General features: G+C 37.6%; 1 long non-coding RNA gene across 2 annotated transcripts; it reads right to left on the reverse strand.

Annotated features, from left to right (window-relative positions):
* Positions 1–1591: 1591 nt before the first annotated feature.
* On the reverse strand, positions 1592–13750 carry LOC132159143 (uncharacterized). Of its 2 annotated transcripts, XR_009437792.1 has the most exons (4): positions 13572–13750; positions 13315–13425; positions 11417–11480; positions 1592–1701 (listed from the first exon to the last, which is right to left on the reverse strand). It is a non-coding gene; the product is annotated as an uncharacterized LOC132159143 (long non-coding RNA). The 2 variants fall into 2 exon arrangements; XR_009437791.1 differs by having other exon boundaries at positions 13315–13750.
* Between the last annotated feature and the right edge of the window lie 586 nt (positions 13751–14336).

The raw sequence follows: 14336 nt of genomic DNA on the forward strand, positions 1-14336 counted from the left end.
AAAGCTTTACCACCTTTAGTGGACTTCGTTATCCTAGGAATTATCAAAAGTCCAGCGTTTTGTGACCTTAGGGTGCGTGATGGGTTGTAACGTGGTAGAAGGCTAGTTAGGTACGCAGGAGCTAAACCATTTAGGGCCTTATAGGTAAGTAATGATAATTTGTAACTGATACAGAACTTAATAGGGAGCCAGTGCAGAGACTGTAGAATTGGGGTAATATGATCATATTTTCTTAACCTGGTAAGGACTCTAGCTGCTGCATTTTGGACTACCTGTAGCTTGTTTATTGAAGAAGCAGGACAACCACCTAGAAGTGCATTTCAAATAGTCCAGTCTAAAGGTCATGAATGCATGAACTTGTTTTTCTGCATCAGAAACAGACAACATGTTTCGTAGCTTGGCAATGTTTCTAAGATGGAAGAATGCTATTTTTGTAACATGGGAAATATGGTTTTCAAAAGATAAGTTGCTGTCTACACCCAGATTTTTGACTGTAGAGGAAGTAACGGTACATCCGTCTAGTTGCAAATTGTAATCCACAAGGTTTTGGGTCCAATAAGTAATATCTCTGTCTTATCTGAATTTAACAGGAAAAAATGCTTAAATGATTAGCTTAAATGATTCTGAAGTTTCATATGCTCTCGTTGAGATATACTGTATAGTTGAGTATCATCAACATAACAGTGGACACTAACTAACAGTGGAAACTGAATTTTCTAATAAAATGTGCTCTAAAGTATGCATTCAAAAATACACTTTTAATAAAAAAGTTGCTAGACATATTGAATCTACTCTTTTGAAACAGTTTGCTACAAGGAGTGGCTAAAAAATGATGCATGTCGAAAGTGCATAGATATTGCATTCAACTCCAACTCCATTAAAATGCTTTGGTGTGGAATTATGCAAGCAAAGACAAAGTTGAGTGATATAAACAATAAAATGGCCATGTGGTGTAACTAAATTGATAATGTATTCTATGAAAATCAAGGTATTTGCATCTGGATTGATTATACATTGCAAATAGAAGATGATGATCAAATTAAAAGTATATATGTGCATCTAATTAACCCCCGTCATTATCAATTATGGGGGCAATCCTCAAAATTGATAATGTGATATAATTAGAACGTCCATGAAAATACTGAAACTATAATTTTCCACTCCTGTGGCTGATATTCCCCAGTAGATTTTCCTTTTTTCCTTTTCAGAATGGGGATGCCATATGATAGTGAGATAATGAGCCAAACACACAAAGATACCCACACACACACACAGACACAAAACGGCACTTTCATCTCAAGAAATCTAATTAGTCAAACGCCATTTGAGAGGGGAATTGTGGCAACTTCATCTTCCCCATCCTCACCAACACTCCCACACTGATTTACTCAGGATGAAGGTTAGCATGGAAAAATGTGAGCAATTACAGCACGACACATCTGAAAGATGAACATTTGCGTTTTTGAAACCAAAACGGTGTAAACAAGGCCATCTAAAGAGCAAACGCAGAAGGAAAACAAGGAGAAAAACACAAAAAGAGCATCAACAAAGGCTCAGCCTGCAGGCTGCTACAGAGATAAATAACTACGTGCCTGCTTGGCGTCTGCATCCATCCATCTCTCTCTGATCTTCTCAGCCTGTATGGACACTGTTATGAAGCAGACAGGACCATTTGTACTTCTGACGTCCTTTACTGGTGAACTGCATGAGATGAGACAGAAACATAGAGTGATGATGGGCACAAATAGAATTACAACCCCCCCAAAAATGTATGTAGGTTCTTGCACATAACTAACAGTAACTGCAGTGTTAATAATATAAATATAAAAACAAACCACCTTAAACCATATAAGACAACATATTATGTTTTAGACTAGAAGACCGCAGTTCTTTTAGGGGGCGTTCACATATCGCGTCTTTTGCATGCTCAAGTTCGTTATTTCCAATGTAGGCGCGCGGTATGCGCGCTCATAATGGAAGCGACGCGGTCCCGTTTTTTCCAGGCGCGTCCGCACAGCATCGAGTTAAAAACATCTCAACTTTCAGAATGCCACAAGCGCACCGCAGGTCATGTGACAAGAACTAAACATTCAGCTTCATCCTTTCCTGTAACAACGTTGAAAGCTCAGCCAAGATGAAGGAACACCTGATCATAGCTGTATATGGATTGCCATTTTGAAATAACTTTAGTAGCAGAGCTACTGAAAGCGATTTTTTTTTTGTGCTGCAAATCCATTTATCCTTTGCTGAAATTTCCGCGTCTTCATGGAGAGAGCGCGTCATTGTTGCTAAGCCTCAGGAGCGCTTCTGCCCGAGCGCTTTGGAAAGAAGGAGAAAGCAGCGAGCATAGCCTTTTCCACACCTTATTAGGCGCGATATGTGAATGGCCCCTTAATCATTCATTAATTATTTTTTGCTTGCATACCCCTTCAAATATGCCGTGGAGAATCACAGAAAGTGACCAAATTAGGTTTTATTGTGAACTTTTTTTTTTTTTTTTTTTTTTTGCGAAATTCGAATATCATTTTTATTTATCGAATAATTAGAGCAGAACGAATATTCGAATGTTCGACTATCCGTGCACATCCCTACTTTAAAGCCCCAAAACCGCTGCACAAGATGGCCACCAGCCCAGCGCCGCTGCACAAGATGGCCGCCAGCCCAGCGCCGCTGCACAAGATGAAACGGTCACTGGTGATCTTCAAGGACCGAGTCAAGTCACTGGTGATCTTCAAGGGCCGAGTCAAGTCACTGGTGATCTTCAAGGGCTGAGTCAAGTCACTGGTGATCTTCAAGGGCCGAGTCAAGTCACTGGTGATCTTCAAGGGCCGAGTCAAGTCACTGGTGATCTTCAAGGGCCGAGTCAAGTCACTGGTGATCTTCAAGGACCGAGTCAAGTCACTGGTGATCTTCAAGGACCGAGTCAAGTCACTGGTGATCTTCAAGGACCGAGTCAAGTCACCGGTGATCTTCAAGGACCGAGTCTAGTCACCGGTGATCTTCAAGGACCGAGTCAAATCACAGTCGTTCTTCAAGGACCGAGTCAAATTACAGTCGTTCTTCAAGGACAGAGTCAAATCACAGTCGTTCTTCAAGGACCGAGTCAAATCACAGTCGTTCTTCAAGGACCGAGTCAAATCACAGTCGTTCTTCAAGGACCGAGTCAAGTCACAGTCGTTCTTCAAGGACCGAGTCAAGTCACAGTCGATCCTCAGGAACCAAGTCAAGTCACCAACGATCTTCATGAGCAAAGTCATGTCATCAATGATCTTCATGAGCAAAGTCAAGTCACCAACAATCTTCATGAGCAAAGACAAGTCATCAGTGATCTTCATGAGCAAAGACAAGTCATCAGTGATCTTCATGAGCAAAGACAAGTCATCAGTGATCTTCATGAGCAAAGTCAAGTCACCATTAACCTCCGTGAACGAAGTCAAGTCACAGTTGATCTTCATGAGCACAGTCAAGTCACCAACGATCTTCATGAGCACAGTCAAGTCACAGTTGATCTTCATGAACCCAATCAAATCACCACAGATCTACCAGAGCCTCGTCACATCTCAGCCGAACTCCCAGAGCCTCGTCACATCTCAGAGCTCTCTTCCTATCCTGTCACGGCCAGGGAGGCCGTCAATGAGCTCTCATTCATTCCAGTCAGGGCTACGGAGACCATCCACCAACTCTCTGTCTGTCCTGTCATGGCCACGGAGGTCCTCCATGAACTCACCGCCTGCCCTGTAATGGCCACGGAGGCCAGCTACCATCTCATCACGGCCACGGAGGCAGCTATTAACCTGTTAATGTTCAATTCAATTCAAGTTTATTTGTATAGCGCTTTTTACAATACAAATCGTTACAAAGCAACTTTACAGAAAATTATGTTTCTACAATATTTAGTAGTAGCTAGTAGTTTGTGCACGTTTGACAGGATTTTAGAAAAAATTAAAATAATAATAATAATACAAGACGTAGTCAGCTAGACGATTAACTATCAATATTATTAATTAATAGTTATCATATGATGCAGTCACACATGTAGCAATAATTATTTAGTTCTGTTGTTGATTCAAGGTTAGGATCATCTGGGGTCCTCTGAGGGTCAGCATCATCTCTTCTCAGGTGTTCTGGATCCAGACTGGAGCTTGTGTAAATCCTAGTTACCACGGGATGTAAATCCCATGGCAAAACATAGAAACAAAATAGAGACATCATTAGCATAGCTGATGTTCCAACAAAGTAAAATTAGTTTAACACAAGCTAAAGAATAAAAATGCACATTTAATCAGATGCAACTACACTCACAATTTAAAAGATACATTTTTCATATGCTTGGCGAAAGAGATTTCGTTTTTTTTTTTTTTTTTTAATCTAGATTTAAACAGAGAGAGTGTGTCTGAACCCCGAACATTATCAGGAAGGCTCTGAAGACAAGAACTCCAAGGCACTCGAATATCTCAGTGAAAAAATTAAAAAGCCTTTATTACATTCTTGGCTTGCTTTTTTAAAAATTGTGAGAGGTACACCTACGCATTGCGGCTACATGCCTTCATCAGGGTGTATTATCAGGAAGGCTATTCCAGAGTTTGGGAGCCAAATGTGAGAAAGCTCTACCTCCTTTAGTGGACTTTGCTATCCTAGAAACTACCAAAAGTCCAGCGTTTTGTGACCTTAGGGTGCGTGATGGGTTGTAACGTGGTAGAAGGCTAGTTAGGTACACAGGAGCTAGACCATTTAGGGCCTTATAGGTAAGTAATGATAATTTGTAACTGATTCGGAACTTAACAGGTAGCCAGTGCAGAGACTGTAAAATTGGGGTAATATGATCATATTTTCTTGACCTCGTAAGGACTCTAGCTGCTGCATTTTGGACTACCTGTAGCTTGTTTATTGAAGATGCAGGACAACCACCTAGAAGTGCATTACAATAGTCCAGTCTAGAGGTCATGAATGCATGAACTAGCTTTTCTGCATCAGAAACAGATAACATGTTTCGTAGCTTGGCAATGTTTCTAAGATGGAAGAATGCAGTTTTTGTAACATTGGAAATATGATTTTCAAAAGACAAATTGCTGTCTAATATAACACCCAGATTTCTGACTGTAGAGGAAGTAACAGTACATCCGTCTAGTTGCAGATTGTAATCTACAAGATTCTGTGTAGTGTTTTTTGGTCCAATAATTAATATCTCTGTCTTATCCGAATTTAATTGGAGAAAATTATTTGTCATCCAATCTTTTACATTTTTAACACACTCTGTTAGCTTAGATAATTGGGAAGTTTCATCTGGTCTCGTTGAGATATATAGCTGAGTATCATCAGCATAACAGTGGAAGCTAATTCCGTATTTTCTAATAATATTACCAAGGGGCAACATGTATATTGAAAATAGAAGGGGACCTAGGACGGATCCTTGTGGCACTCCATATTCTACTGATGATAAATGAGATGACACCCCATTTAAGTAAACAAAATGGTAGCGATCGGACAGGTAGGATCTAAACCATCTTAGAGCCTGCCCTTGAATACCTGTATAGTTTTGTAATCGATCTATGAGTATGTCATGATCTATGGTGTCGAACGCAGCACTAAGATCAAGTAAAACTAGAAATGAGATGCAGCCTTGATCTGACGCAAGGAGCAGGTCATTTGTAATTTTAACAAGTGCAGTTTCTGTGCTATGGTGGGGCCTAAAACCCAACTGAAATTCTTCATACAGATCATTTTTGTGCAGGAAGGTGCTCAATTGAGCAGACACAACTTTTTCTAAAATTTTAGACATAAATGGAAGATTTGAAATAGGCCTATAATTTGCCAGTACACTAGGATCTAGTTTTGGTTTCTTAATAAGAGGCTTGATTACTGCCAGCTTGAATGGTTTTGGGACGTGACCTAAAGATAGCGACGAGTTAATGATATTGAGAAGCGGTTCTTCGGCTACAGGTAACAGCTCTTTTAGTAATTTAGTGGGTACAGGATCTAATAAACATGTTGTTGGTTTAGATACAGTGATAAGTTTATTTAGCTCTTCCTGTCCTATAGTTGTAAAGCACTGCAGTTCTCTGCAGTAATGTTCTCTGTTTCAGTCCCACCTGAGCAGACTTGCTGTCCTGTCCTGTTGCTGTCCTGAGCCATCGACTCCACTGTGGGGGTCCTCTGCTCTGCCCTGGTGGGCTTCTGTCCCGTCTGCTCGGCTGTGGTGGTCCTCTGCACCGCCCTGGTGGGCTTCTGTCCCGTCTTCTCAGCTGTGGTGGTCCTCTGCTCTGCCCTGGTGGGCTTCTGTCCCGTCTGCTCGGCTGTGGTGGTCCTCTGCTCCACCCCAGTGGGCTTCTGTCCCGTCTGCTCGGCTGTGGTGGTCCTCTGCACCGCCCTGGTGGGCTTCTGTCCCGTCTTCTCAGCTGTGGTGGTCCTCTGCTCCACCCTGGTGGGCTTCTGTCCCGTCTTCTCGGCTGTGGTGGTCCTCTACTCCTCCCTGGTGGGCTCCAGCTCCACCTGCTCCACTCTGGTGGGCTCCCACGCCACCTGCTCTGCCTTGGTGGACCCTTGTTCCCGAGTTAGGCCCATGGCGGGCTCCTGTTCCCGAGTTAAGCCCATGGCGGGACCCTGTCTCCTATGTCAGGCCCAGGAGGGGCTCCTGTTTTCCTGAGTTAGGCCCAGGAAGGGCTCCAGTTCTGCCTGCTCTGCCCCGGTCCCCGACCATGGCACTTCCTCATGGACCTGGCCCCTCCATCCCTCCCCCTGTTCCGCCTCCACTCCACCGCCCTCCTAGATTGTTTTAAACATCTGGAAGCCGCTCCTTTGGGGGGGGGGGGGCTATGTCACGATCATTAGATGGAGTGCCCATGAGCTTCAGTAGAGGGCACTCCAGTCAGGACCATTCCACCCATCAACTACCAGTTGTCACTTGGACACTAGCACCTCTCAAACTGTTGCACCACACCCGAACTACATTACCCATGTGTCACTGCATTACAATCACCCTGCCACACCTGCACCTCATTCATCAGCCAATTTCCTTGCCACACCTGCACCTCATTTACACACACACATAAAAGCAGCACACTCACTCTCACTCACTGCGAAGTCTTGTTTAGCCAGTCTGACATTTCCGAGCGTTTTCCCTGTGTTTGTTATTCCTGTGTTTTGACCTTTGGACTGTTTATTCCGACTCTGATTCTCCGCTGCATGTCCCGATCTCTGCTTGTTTCTGGTTACGATTCTGGTTATCCCTGACACACCTGACGCCATTCCTGATCTCTGCCTGTATGACCATTCTGTTTAATAAATGCTGCATATGGATCCGAACGCCTCCGACTCCTTGTTACAGTCATATAGAAAAAATACTTTTTCCAACACCTGGAAAGAGGTCAGTGAGTTTGTTATATAAGGTTCTTAGTGTTACATTTGAGGGAAAAGTAGTTTTGAAAAGTAGACTTGCTTTGGAGAGGGAACTTTGTGCTAAGGCGATACAATTTAAAATTCTGCATAGAATGCATATTTCCTCAAACCGTAGACATGCATTTAACAATACCCTTTCACCTCTATGCCTCAAGTGCAAAACACAAGTTGGCACTCTCACTCACTGTCTTTGGTCATGTAATCGGTTGCAAATATACTAAATTTTTAGATTGTACCTGAAATGAGTAATATCTTTGATACGCATTTGGTTTTGGATCGTCTATTGTTGATCCTTGGTTTGTTGTTTTATCAAATAAAAAGAGACTTTACACATCTTCTCACATTTGCAACCAGGAAAAACATATTAATGAGATGGATAAGTGATAAGTCTCTGACTATTATCTGGATGGCACAAGATTTTAATGGAACTAATCCCACTGGAATATTTAACATGTTTAGTTAATGGTTAGCCAGGTCAGTTTTATAATGTCTGGAAGCCTTATATCAGTAATCTAGGGATTGATTTGTCATTTATCTTGTTGATGAGTATTCCTATTCATGTACCCCAAATGAGTGCTTTAGAAGTTGAACTTGTATTGTATTACCACTATGTATTTAGTGTGGTTATCCACTTAATTGAGTATCTTATATATATATATATATATATATATATATATATATATATATACAGTACAGACCAAAAGTTTGGAAACATTACTATTTTTAATGTTTTTGAAAGAAGTTTCTTCTGCTCATCAAGCCTGCATTTATTTGATCAAAAATACAGAAAAAACAATAATATTGTGAAATATTATTACAACTTAAAATAATAGTTTTCTATTTGAATATACTTTAAAAAAAATATTTTATTCCTGTGATGCAAAGCTGAATTTTCAGCATCATTACTCCAGCCTTCAGTGTCACATGTAACATCCAGTCTATCACATGATCATTTAGAAATCATTCTAATATTCTGATTTATTATGAGTGTTGGAAACAGTTCTGCTGTCTAATATATTTGATGAATATAAGGTTAAAAATAACTGCATTTATTCAAAATAAAAACTATTTCTAATAATATATATTCTAATAATATATTTTCTTTACTATCACTTTTAATCAATTTAACACATCCTTGCTGAATAAAAGTATTGATTTTATTTAAAAAAAAGAAAGAAAAAAAATTACTGACCCCAAATGACTGACCAGTAGTGTATATTGTTATTACAAAATATTTATATTTTAAAAACATAGCTTCTTCTTTTTTTTTTTTTACTTTTTATTCATCAAAGTATCATAAAAAAGTATCACATGTTCTGAAAAAATATTAAGCAGCAGAACTGTTTCCAACTTTGATAATGAATCATCATATTAGAATGATTTCTAAAGGATCATGTGATAATGATCCTAAAAATTCAGCTTTGCATCACAGAAATAAAATAAATGATCATTTAAAGTATAATAAATTTAAAAACAATTATTTGAAATTGTAATAATATATCACAATATTACATTTTGTTCTGTATTTTTGATCAAATAAATGCAGGCTTGATGAGCAGAAGAAACTTCTTTCAAAAACATTAAAAATAGTAATGTTTCCAAACTTTTTGTCTGTACTGTATATATATATATATATATATATATATATATATATATATATATATATATATATATATTTTTTTTTTTTTTTTTTAGTGGCCTAGGCTATTCTGATTATGGTCTATATTAATGTGTGTTTTGATTAAATTACTATCATTAACATCACATCTGGGTAAGAATGATTTTGTAGGCTCATTGAGTCCAAAATGGAACAAGTCCTTAAAGTCTCATCATAAAACAGCACATGGTATGAGAACTCACAGAAAAGATGGATATATTCCTCAATTGAAAGGTCCTTTTGTTGAAGATGAAGTAACTGATCCATCAGGTCCATGACTGGCCTGGAGTGCTCAAAAAAACCTGCTGAATCCGGGTGTGGCTGGTGATTATGTAATGAGGGAGGCATGACAATGAAGTGTGGATTCAAATGCATAGCTTTAATAAGAGCGTAGTCAAACAGGTGTGGTCAACAAAAGCAAACAATGATGGCAGTGGCAAGGCAAAAGAGTAATCCAGAAAATCAGGCAATGGTCAGGGCAGGCAGCATATTTGGTCAGATGTAACTAAAAAATAAATATTTTAGCAGCAAACACTCTAACCATTATAGGAGAAAACTCAGAGCTGTTATTTTGGCAAATGGAGGTTTCAAAAAGTATTGAATAAAAGGGTACTGTTCATTGTGTCCAATGTGTATTAGAGAATGATATTTCCCCCCATTTTAAATTCTTATTCTCCAATGAAAGGTTAGATTTTTGTGAAGTTTTTGCTGAAATATATATTTTAAACTATACCTTTTGGATCATATGTATATAATTGGATTTTAAATTATAGAAAAAGGGAAAAGGAATATTCTAGGAAAAATGTAAATGTAAATCTATCTAATATATAATGAAAAAGAAAAAAGAAGGCTATATCCAAAATATATTTATAACACTGTGTCCTCGTTTGACCTGAGCTAGTTTCTCTTTCCTTGCACATTCTGCCTTCACTGCCGCGCACTAGAGCTGAGGAAAGCATGAAATAGAGCTTCATTAGCCATATTACATTATAATAAACATGTAAAATCACTTTTTGAGCTTATTCGATCAGTCATGCCATCCTGCAAGTATTCAGCATCTAATTCCTCTTGCTTATGTTTCAGAACTTTGTTAAGTCCCAGAAATCCAGCGGATAGAGTCTGGGAGCGAGGGAGTGTGGATGGATGAGAAATAGAGTGGATCGGGAGAAAAGAGAAAGAATGTGTTCGAGAGATACCTCATTGAGATTTGCTCTCTTTCGCTTTCGAGCAAAGCTGGATCATGGGTGAAGCAAATCAGGAAAGAAATTAAAGTTGGAGTTGCAGGAGGATGAGTTGAAATGACTTGGAGAGAGAAAGAGGGATGGAGAGAGGACCACAGGGAATTGAAGAACATCCCGCTGCTTATCAGGGCCAAAGACATGGATTTTTACAGATATTCCCTTTCTGGTACAAGGTGGAACTAAAACTGACCGTTAAAAATCAACATAACTTAAAAATCCTGTGAATGATCTCTAAATGTATTCTGGAGAGAGTGACAAACTGCAATATAAAATGTGAACTCTCACTCTCTCTCTCTATATATCAAATAAATTGTTTCAATTGAATTGAATATAAAGCATTAATCAATTATTTGTAATAATGTTAATGATGAATCATTATATAAAATTATTAATAGAAAATGTTACATTCATATAATTAATATAAACATTATAATAATAAAATGATTTAAATTAAACAAATGTATTTAAATTCTGAATTAATACTATTATAGTCAAGGGCAATACAATTTAAACCAATTTAAATCAATGACATGGCATGCAGATCTTTATAAATAATCTCATTTAAATAATCTCAAATTATTTAACCAACTGCAAATATAACATTTTCAGGAAAAAAAAATTAAGAAAATTATTAACAACAAAATAGCATTGTTCACGTGTTATGTTTAATTTAATTTCTAGCTGTATGTAAGTTAATAACAGGTCATGATAATATTTGTAAATACATATTAATATTAAACATATGATAATAAATAACAATAATGCTGTTTACAGTACGTATCATGTACTGTATGCAATGGACAGTCAGTCATGGATGTTCAAATGAACCTATTATCATCAGGTCATGATTGTTCTGGATTGGTTGTATGTCCGTACATAGAATGTCATATGGAATATTTTAATTATACTTTTGTGCTTCTTTTTGAAGAAATGAGGATGAAAGTTCAACCAAAAATCACAGAACTGTTAACAGTTCCAGAGTTTTTTCAAAGCTTTGTTCCATTTTGTCCCAAAGGAGGCAGAGAAGAAAGGAAGCAAAGATGAAGAAAATCAAAGAGCACAAGAATGTCAGAGAAGCACCGAGGGCAGGTGAGAGAAGAGGAAACATCATCTCAGCACTTACCTTAAAAGCCCAGTTGGGAGAGCTCAAACTCACAACGTCACCAGATTTACCCCCCGAGGAATCACTACAAGAAGCAAAGCAAACAGATATTTTCTTTGTGTCGCGCGTGATGAAGAGTCGAGCTGTTATTGGTCACTGGCAGGAAATCACAGAGAGTTTTCCTTTAATGGAACAGAAATCAATACAGCTGCCAGCGGGGATTTCATGCCGCCAACAGAGGCAATCTGAAATAAAGCTAATCCTCTCACAGCCATCCTAAAGTTGCTAAAACGGGACGTGAGATTTCAAAGCCAGATTACGATCAACACAAGAGGGGAGCTATGATAAGAGAGGGAGCCAAAAACTGACCGAAAAGTTCACCTTGACTGGTAAAAAAAATAACCTCAAATGTGAGGTCAAAGAGAAAAATGACCAGATCCACATGAGAATAAATGAAGCTAAAAGGCTAAATCATAAGAAGCTGAATATATTAGCTGAAATACACAAAAATAAAGCGATACATTACAAAACTATATTCATGATAATAAACATGATATGCACAATAGATTAAAAAACATGAATTGAATTAATAATATATTAAAATAATTAATAATATATAAATGACACATTAACGTCACAAATAAGGTGTATCGATTTAAACATCTATATTGCAAACACTTAAAAAGATACATTTCATTTGTAAATGGTAAATGGACAATTTGAGATATATATACTGTTTATGAAGTGAAGTGAAGTGACATTCAGCCAAGTATGGTGACCCATACTCAGAATTTGTGCTCTGCATTTAACCCATCCGAAGTGCACACACACAGAGCAGTGAACACACACACACTGTGAGCACACACCCGGAGCAGTGGGCAGCCATTTATGCAGCGGCGCCCGGGGAGCAGTTGGGGGTTCAATGCCTTGCTCAAGGGCACCTAAGTTGTGGTATTGAAGGTGGAGAGAGAACTGTACATGCACTCCCCCCACCCACAATTCCTGCCGGCCTGGGACTCGAACTCACAACCTTTCGATTGGGAGTCCGACTCTCTAACCATTAGGCCACGACTTCCCTAACTATAATATTATAATTTGAACAGTTAAAAACACATTGTTTGATACAATTTTATATATATATATATATATATGTGTGTGTGTGTGTGTATACACACTGTATATCATTTGAACAGTTAAAAACAATATGTATACATATACAATATGTGTGTATATATATATATATATCATAATGTGTCAAAAAAATAGACTGATAGCCCTAATTATAATATAATATATCAAAAAGTCTGTAATCACTATCATCAACACTGTAACAAATTATTTATAATAAATAATAACATTAATTATTTACAACAAATAACAATATTATTTATTTACAAAAAAAATATAATTTCTTCGAATTATTAATCAATTTGAAAAATTATGTTATGTTGTTGACATCTTAACACACACATGGTAAAAAAAATGTTTAGAAACTGGAAGGTATCGAATGTAAAATTTTACAAAATGGTCATTGAAAAAAAAAAACTGAATGACTGACCATTAAATACTTATGCTGATTATGGTGTCAATACACATGAAAGTTATGATTTCTGATGAGTCATGTGACACTGAAGACTGGAGTAATAATGCTGACAATTCAGCTTTGCATCACAAGTTAAATTACATCTTAAAATATATTCAAATAGAAAACTTTGATAACAGATAACTTTTTTTTATTTAAAATGATGATTACTTCACAATATTACTGTTTTACTGTATTTATTTTTGATCAAATGAATGCAGCTTTGGTAAACATAAGAGATTTTTTTTTTCAAAAATATAAAACTCTGTATATATTTTAAGATATATACTAAAAAAAAACTCAATGCAGTAGAAAACAGCAGAAGAGGAGCACTCACCTCATCTATGACAGGCACAGTGCTTCAGAATGATCCGGGCCTGTTGCCTGCAGGACCATCTGGGAGGCCAGCTTGAGTGACAGTGGGAAATCGAATGAGCAAATAGTCGGACTGCAGGGATTTAGAGAGAAAGGAAACAGACAGGAAAGCAGAGGTTGATGAGAGGATCTCAGCAGAGAGCTTGAAGCCGACATGTTCCTCTCCCATGAGCGCTTTGAGGTGAAGCCCTCGTGTGGTGTGTGTTGTGATGTTATTACGTGCTATATGAGGCGAGCGCAGATTCCTCTTGTTAGTGAGATGAAAAATGCACCTGTGGCTTCAAGCATTACTCAAACTTTTTTTCCACTGATGCTCTTGGGAAAACCCTGCTCAAGGGAGCGAGCTGACGTTCTAGGAGGATCGGTTTATTCACCAGCCAAACTCCTGCTACAGAAAACAAAAGTCTATAAGGAATTCATTATACAGAGGTACTATTCCTGTCATGCTGAAGTATTTAAAAATTTACATGATTATAATGTGATGAATTGTTTCTATGATACACACATATTTCATTTATTTATCATTTATTAATTAGAGCTAAATTTAACTTGCATGTTAGCATAGTTTTTTTTTTTAAATGTGCTATAATTTTTTACAAATTGTTAACTGAGTTGTGTGTTTTAAACACAAAACACCACAAAGAAATAAAATAAAAAATAAAATAAAATAAAAACACACACAAAAAAAATTGATACTAGACTGTCTTTGTGTTGGTGGTGTTTTCCCTCCAAAACTATGGCACTTCCTGTAAGATGATGTCATCAGGGTACTGGTTTTGGATATTTAAAGGGATATTACGCAAAACTAATAGGAAGGGGAACAAATTAACAGTTTGTTTTAATTGATCATTTATCAAAACAAAATTCTGCATAATAATGAGATTTGTTTGTTTAAATAGAACTGCTGACTATTTTTCATTCCTAAACACACATAATTAAATAATGACAAAATTACAGATCATCTGGAAATTGCATACCACTTTC

The sequence above is a fragment of the Carassius carassius genome, chromosome 16 (assembly GCF_963082965.1).
Source record: "Carassius carassius chromosome 16, fCarCar2.1, whole genome shotgun sequence".
NCBI lineage: Eukaryota > Metazoa > Chordata > Actinopteri > Cypriniformes > Cyprinidae > Carassius > Carassius carassius.